Source organism: Podarcis pityusensis, assembly GCF_964106645.2.
Source record: "Podarcis pityusensis genome assembly, chromosome: 12".
Taxonomy (NCBI): domain Eukaryota; kingdom Metazoa; phylum Chordata; class Lepidosauria; order Squamata; family Lacertidae; genus Podarcis; species Podarcis pityusensis.
In genome coordinates, this window is record NC_138037.1 from 52,400,713 (window position 1) to 52,409,346 (window position 8,634).

The window sequence follows — 8,634 nt, forward strand, 5'->3', positions numbered from 1 at the left end:
TTGAATACCTTCCTCTTAAGGTGAAGGGGAGTGACCAAAATAAGCCCAGCAGGTAGCTTACTCTGTGGTATTAACCCTTCCCTGCATTGATTATATTTAAGCATGTTGGCTATATGAGGCTGGTTATCCCACAGAATTTGCCTTTTGTTCACTTTAGCATTAAGCCCCAATTTCTGTAAAAACTCAGATCCTGGAATCCTTTTTTCCTTTTGGGGAACTATACAAGGGCACTTCACTATTCAGATCAAAGTTCTCATCTCAATACACACTGTTCTTCTGTGTATTTGGTGAAACATGCATGTATCCAGGCCAGGTGTACGAGACAACGGTAACCCGTCTTCCGACAGAACAGCTCCAGAGCTCTCGGACGAAAGAGGTTCCCCTAGCAACCAACTCATTTCCCTCCAGGCACTCAGGTTCCTGAAGGGTTTGCTCCCTGAAGAACACAGAAGAACAGGCTTCAAAGACACATGTTCTGAGCACATGTGCTAACAGGGGGGCTGAGGTACCTTCGCTCTTGTGCCCATGTCTGTCAGTACACACAGCTGGGCATAAATTGTGAGTATTCGGTTTACCTTCCACAACCAACCTACCTGGAGAGTAAATGTTGCAGGCTGTGTTTGACTTGAAGAGAGATTCCACCCCCCTCCCAGGTTTTGAATCAGCTGGTCTTGTTTCCAAAGTGAAAGCAACGTTTTCGGGAATCCTCCTTTGTTCCTTCTGTGACTACCCAATAACAACATGCTTCTCTGCACGGATGGTTGGGTTCAGATTTCAGTTCATTACTGGTGCGCACGTACACAGTGGCAAGTACAGTGCCAAGAAGCAGTTTTGATGCAATGGTCTCTATGAGTGGGTCAAATTTCTCAATTGCATTGGGCGTTGCCAATGAGCATGTGGCAATTCTGTGCATCGATGAAACAAGAAAAGAAAAAAGTAATTGTGATGCAATGACACAATAAGTCCACTTACCCCCTTTTAGGGGTGCGGCAGCTTTATGGGATGGCCAGCGCCTCCCCCCCACCCCGGCCGACAATGCAGAACTGTCTGTTGAGTCAGCCTTTGTTCTTATACAGTGGTACCTCAGGTTACAGACGCTTCAGGTTACAGACTCCACTAACCCAGAAATATTACCTCGGGTTAAGAACTTTGCTTCAGGATGAGAACAGAAATTGTGCTCCGGCGGCGTGGCAACAGTGGGAAGCCCCATTAGCTAAAGTGGTGCTTCAGGTTAAGAACAGTTTCAGGTTAAGAACGGACCTCCAGAACGAATAAAGTTCTTAACCAGAGGTACCACTGTACAGTGTCTCATAGATACATCCGCAGAATTTCTGTAATCTGCTCTACGTGGAGCCGCTTTAAAAATGGTTCCTAAACGTCATCTGGGACAGACTATGGCAGCAAGGATGCTGCAAGGGACCATGTATTCAGAACATATTGCACCATTTTCTACCGGTTACACCAGCTGCCTGGTTCCAGGCTTGGTTTGAAGCGCTGCTTTGGGTCTTTAAAGTCCTAAATAGTTTAGGGTCATGTTATCTAAAGGTCCTGCTGCTCCTGTACAAGCCTGGGTTTACCATTCTCTGTTAAAGACCTGCTCTCTGGCCCTTCTATAAGAGACATTAGATTAAAGGATACCAGGAATTGGGTCTTTTCAGCAGTGGCCCTGCAGTTATGGAATTCTTGCCCCCAGGAAATATGAGTGGTCTCCATCTTTAACCATTTTTACTGCGGTTTTCTTTTTATGAAATGCTTTTGATGTATAAATTGCTACTGCTCTCTTTCAAGGGTGCTTATTGTGGTTTTAATTTAAAATTATTATTTAATCATATTTTATTATTCTTATTATTACTGCATTTTTATAAAACCTTTTACACCACTTTGTAAGGGCAATTGTCATCTAAAAGACAATGTATAAATCAGGCAACTAATTTAGGAAAAGCCATGGTTGTCTATAGCAGTTCTCTATATTAATGCAAGCTATAATTGTCTCTATACTAATGCACAGAGTATAGGGAACCAGCAATACAAAGTTGAGCTCTTAATACAGGATGGAAAATATGACCTAATAGGCATTACTGAAACCTGGAGGGATGAGACTCATGAGTGAAATGTAGAAACTGAGGGGTATAACCTATTCAAAAGAAATAGATCAAACAAAGTGGGAGAAGGAGGAGCATTAGGGAGGAGCATGGAGGGCAGACTGAGAATATATGGGTAATATGTAGGAAAGGAAACAACTGTGACCATGCTGCAGGTGTCTGCTGTAGACCTCCAAGCCAGACTGAAGACTAGAGTGATGCCTTCCTAGATTGCCAAACATTCAAAGAGGACAGATACAGTGGTCATGGAAGACTTCAACTACCCCAATATCTGTTGGAACTCAAACTCTGCCAAGAATGTGAGGTTCAACAAATCCCTCAATTGCCTCACTGACAATTTCATTTCCCAGAAGGTGGAAGACGCAACAAGGGGGTCATCTCTCTTGGACCTGGTTCTTACCAACAGGGAGGAACTGACGAATGAAGTGAAGGTACAGGAAACCTTGGGAAGTGATTGTGTCCTCTTGGGTGTCATTAGAAACAGGCAAGCGAAAGCTGAATGTAATTGGACATGCACTCTGGACTTTAAGAAGACTGATTTCGAAAAACTTAAGTGACTGTTGGGTGAAGCCCCATGGTCAGAAATACTCAAAGATAAGGGAGCCAAAGATGGGTGGGAGTTTCTTAAAGGTGAAATATTGATGGCACAAAGGCAAAAAAAATTCCAACAATAAAGAAAAGAGGGAGGTACCTAAAGAAACTGGTGTGGCTCCATAAAGATCTTACATATCAGCTAAGATGCGATGCTCTTTTCCTAGAAAAATAGGTGCCAGTACTCACCATGAAGTTGTTACAGTAAGTGCCACACTTTTTAATAACAAAAAAGAGAAGTGCCAGTACTGCGTACCCCCTTTTAAAAAAGCACTGCTGAGATGAAAGAAGGGCATGTATAAGGGATGGAAGAAAGGAGAAATCACAAAGGGATGAAATACAGGAATAGCCAAGAGTTGCAGGGAGAAAGTCAGGTGGGCCAAAGCTTAGAATGAGCTCAGGCTTGCAAGAGAAGTTTAAGATAGTAATAAAAGTTTCTTTGGATATGTTCAAAGCAAGTGGAAGAGCAAGTAAGTAGTAGGTCCCTTGAAGGGAGAAGATGGAGAAATGCTATTGGGTGACAGAGAGAAGGTGGAATTGCTCTACTCCTACTTTGCCTCTGCCATCACCAAAAAGAAAGCAGTACCCAATCTGATGATAACAGAATAATCTGATGATAACAGAATAAACAATGCAAGGAGGGAGCTGCAGCAAAAAAGGTGGTATGGGAACACCTAGCTATTTTAAATGAATTCAAATGAATTCAAAGGAGCTTGTGGATGTAATCTCACAACCTCTGTCTATTCTTGGAGAACAGGTGAGACCCCTACAGACTGGAGGTGAGCAAATGTTGTTCCCATCTTCAAAGGGGGGGGGGAGGAGAAGACCCAGGCAACTGCCAACCGGTCAGCTTGATGTCAATACCAAGAAACGTCCTAGAACAGATACTTAAACAGTTGGTCTGTAAGCACTTAGAAAACGATGCTGTGATTACTAAGACCCAGCATTACTAAGATGCTGTGATTTCTCAAAGCCAAGTCATGCCAGATAAATCTAATTTCTTGGTAGAGTTATAAGCTTGGTGGATCAGGGGAATGCTGTGGACATAGTGTATCTTGATTTCAGTAAGACTTTTGACAAAGTCCCCCATAATAATGGTAAAATGTGGTCTGGATGAGGTAACTGTTAGGTGGATTTGTAGCTGGTTGACTGATCAAACCAAAGAGTGCTGACTAACGGTACCTCGTCATCCTGGAAAAAAGTGACAAGTGGGGTGCTGCAGGGTTCTGTCCTGGGCCCATTGTTGTTCAACATCTTTATAAATGACTTGGATGAAGGAATTAGGGGGACGCTCCTCAAATTTGCAGATGACACCAAACTGGGCGGGGTGGTTAATGCTGCAGAAGGCAGAATCAAGACTCAAAATGACCTTAACAGATTGGAAAACTGGGCCCAAACTAACAAAATGTATTTAAATAGGGGGAAATGTCGGGTTCTAGGCAGGAGGAACCAACTGCACAAAAGTAAGATGGGGGTCTTTGAATCCTCTGTTATGCTCAAATGAGGGAGGGCTTTATCATGAGGGATTTTAAAATTGCATTCATGTAATTTTAGTATGCTTTCAATCATGTATGTAAACTATTTTACATAGGCAATTTTTATTATTATCATTTCAGGGATGGGGAACCCCTGACCCTCCAGATATTTGTTGGACTACAGTTCCCATCATCCTTCACCACTACACCTGCTGGCCAGGGCTGATGGGAGTCAGAGTCCAGCTGTACCTTGAAGGTCAAAGGTTCCCCAACTCTGATTTATTCCATAAAATAAATAACAAATGGACCTGGCGCTTGGGCCCAGAAGCATTTTCAGCAAAAACATGCCTGCTAACCACATAGCCCAACTTCTGCACGTTTGGTCTAATGTCTGCTCTGCTCACATGGATGGGGGACCCTGCCTTTGGGGTGTTCTCTGAACTGTGTTGACAGAGACAACATGGGTGCAGCTGGATTCTGTACAAAGCTCACATGCATAAGCTGAAGGCACAGCAGGCAGGGTGAGGCCCGCAGGCATGACCCTCCACTCCTCCCTGTAGTCATGCTTATATGACGCATTTATACAGCTCTAGGTAACCACGCAAATATCCGTGAATAAGGAGCTGGAGCCCTAGGAAGTATAGCAGTGGGGGGTAAAGTTAGCAGTTGCCGTATTGACAACTCCAGAGCAGCTGCAGCTGAGCTTTCGACTTGCTCTGCCTATTAACAGTTTCACCTAATAATAACTATCAGGTTCTCTTCGAGACCAAATGGGGTAGAATGAACACATAATTGTAGCCGGGAACAATAATTTTGAGTCATTTCTCAAAATCACAGTTGGATGCTTGTGTAATTATACCCTTGGTAGTCAACTGTACTGTGCAAGTATTAAGAACTACTAGTAACCTTTTGTTCCCCAGCAACAGGGATGCAGGACATGGTGCGAATGGGCTTTCCATGTGCTCTGCTCAGCATCATCTTTCCCACAACCATGTACTGTACTAACCCTGTTATCACCTCTAGTTACCATGTTCCCATTTGAATAGGGTTCTACACAGCCATCAAAACATGTTTCAAAGGTGTTAATAATGCAGTGGTTGTTGCAAGTGAAAGCAGTTGTACCAGCTTTTCACACTATTAAACACTATGAAAATGGGAAATCCCCCTAAATGTTAGAATTCCTGCTCCGTGATTGCAGTCATGGGATTGTTGTCTGTCACATGACGGTATATGTTTTGACTCCACAGAGTGGGAAGTGACAGAGACAGGATGTTTGTGTTACTGTGTTCCTCGAAGTGGGACTATTGTCCTTTGTTCTTTTTCTCTTTGCTGTCTGATGCTAGAGAGAGGGAGCCATGTTGCAATGCTCCGTGTGTGTTTATATGTAAATAAAGTAGATTAGCCAAAATGCTGAGTTGCTGAGGTCTGTTACGCAACTGCGCAAACTCTGCGGATCCCTAAGTGTGCTGTTGTCGGTTGGCATCGGTTGCTGTGATGTTTGGGCCGAAGAAAGCTTTTGAAGCTCCCGAACAATCGACCAGGAGGGGGAGAACATGCCATTGGGGTATGTGTCTCTGCCAGGGTCCTACTCGAGTGTAGGCTGAACTCCTGACACTAAAACCCAATGCAGAAGTGGTCAATGTTGTGCCTTCTAGATCAAGGAGGTCCAACTTTTCATACAGACTAGGCCACAAGAATACTTCAACACAGAGCCTGCAGACCCCACACTGAATTAAACTCCATGTTGTAATTTAAAGTGCTCACAATGTCTTCAATATTATTAAATATACACAATCAATAGATCTAATTACATACACAATTAATAGATTTAATAAATATAATGTTTAAACAGATTTAATACACAAACAGGTGTATGCACTTTTGTGAACAACACATGACAGAAAAAAAATACTCTTTTAAGACTTTAAGATGTTTTTTTCTTGAATGTTGCCAAGGGCTGCCAAAAAAGGCCTTGTAGGCTACATGTGGCCCACGGGCCACAGATTGGGCCACCCTGTTCTAGATGTTGCTGAGACTACATTAACTTCACCCCTGACCATTAGGCATGCTGGCTAGGGGGGATGGAAATTGGAGTCCAACACGTTCACCACCCCATATTGCACCAGGGAATGAGTACATGCAGTCTATGCCCAGAGACCCATGCTATTTCCAAGACCAGCCTCCTGCATCCCCCCCAAAAACCCCCAATAATTTCCAGAGCATCTGGATGCTTCAGGCTATTAATCTTTAGCACTTTTTACACCTAGAGAATTTTATTTGGATCAAAGATCTACCACAGAATTGCTGCAGGTGACACTTTTAGCATTATATTTTCTTAGTAGGTTGCTGGCTTTCCTGGCTGAGGACTGTGGAGGCAGGCTTATGTCAGGCAGCTTTCAAATGCTACCTGGTTATGCCATGGGATAAATGTTTAAAGACCCACAACCATGTAGGCAGAGTCAACAGCCTGAAGTCTTTATCTGTAACATGAAAACATCACCCAGCTGGGATCAGGCTCTCAATCCCACATTGAAGATCTATTGCCCCTGCCCAAATGGCTATGGTGACTTTAAAAGTTTCAGCCAATTTATGGAATGAAGCTACAGAAAAGTGACTCTTATGGCGAGGCTGTGACAAGCAAACGGGCCCCAGAAATATACAAGGCAATGCGGAACTGGACCACATCAAGAGCTTCAATTCTTCTGCATCTTGCATGACCTCAAGTCACCAGACATTACTTTAAATACAGCTTTGAATCACATGTTTGGGGTTCTCCCCGTGCCTATTTTAAAATCAAAGCAGCTGCAGATCAGAGGCCCACGCAGCTCTTTTTCCTTTTTGAAAAAGGCATGGAGAATCCCATTTTGTCCTACCAATATGCACACCTCCCTTGACTACTCTGTTTCTTTCCTCCTTCTGTTAATCGCCCCTTCCCACCCACCCACAAAATCACAAAGGGAATTCTGCCACAGCTGCAACATCTTCAGACTCAAGCATACCAAAACAATATTTAAAAGGCAACTTTGCATAAATATGCAATATATTCTCAGGACAGAGTTGTGGCTGGTTTTTGTTTGTTTTTATCACGCAGCTTGGGCCAAGTTGGGGGATAAAATTCTTTTTCAATCTCATTCTGACTGCTTGGGATTTTGGAAATCTGGCAAAGAATGGCTTTTTCACTTCTTAAATAGTGTTTACATTTCCAGCTCTCTCTCTCTTTTAGCACAGGGTGTGTGTTTAAATCTTACATTTTCTTTTCTTCCTTTTTGTACGCTCACCCCCTGGAGATTTTCCCCTTGATTAGTTTTTGTCTCAGTTGCCTTGGTTTCTTTCCTGAGAGATCATGGCATGACATTCACATTCCTACATTTGTAAATGCAGCCTACAGTCTTTTATGCTTTCGTACCCATCTGTGCACTACCACACTCCATTTGATCTCTGTGCGGGGCTATTAAAGTTAAGGCCGCAGCCTGCTGTGCAGCTAACCAACTCTGTTTCACAAAGCCAAAGAGCATGAAATAGAAATATGTGAGCATGCCTTGGCCAGAGCATGGAAGCTTGCTTTGAAGAATCTTGTGCGCATTTGCAAAACAAAGAACTATCTTTTAAAATGTTTCATGAGTTCTTCAGCAAAAAAAAAGACATGTGCACTCATGCACATTATTATTACTCTATTATGCTAGCAGGGGAAAAGCTGTTCAATCCTTTATGCCCCAAAATAAATTCCTACATTTAATTGCAATTGTCAATAAACTTGTCGTCATTAAAATACAGCAACAACCATTGCAGCTGCTTTCCAGATAAAGTCTATAGGTAAAAAAAAAGGTAAAGGACCCCTGGTTGGTTAAGTCCAGTCAAAGATGACTATGGGGTTGTAGCACTCATCTCGTTTCAGGCCAAGGGAGCAGGCGTTTGTCCACAGACAGCTTTCCATGTCACGTGGCCAGCATGACTAAACCGCTTCTGGTGCAACGGAACACCGTGATGGAAACCCGAGCGCATGGAAACGTTGTTTACCTTTACGCCACAGTGGTATTTATTTCGAACTGCTAGGTTGGCAGGAGCTGGGACAGAGCAGCGGGAGCTCACTCCGTCATGAGGATTCGAACCGCCGACCTTCCAATCGGCAAGCCCAAGAGGCTCAGTGATTTAGACCACAGCACCTCCCTAAAGTCTATAGGAGCAGTACAATGTCTCACTGGGCTGCTCTTTAAATAGTACTATGCTCTAAAGAAGGTATTTTATGGCTTCTTTGCTCTTGGATATGGAGCACACACACAAAAAGAATCATAGAATTGTAGAGTTAGCAGGGACCCTGAGGATCAGGAACCCCTGACCATTAGGTCCAGTCGTGGCCAACTCTGGGATTGCGGCGCTCGTCTTGCTTTACTGGCCGAGGGAGCCGGTGAACAGCTTCCGGGTCATGTGGCCAGCAGGACTAAGCCGCTTCTGGAGAACCAGAGCAG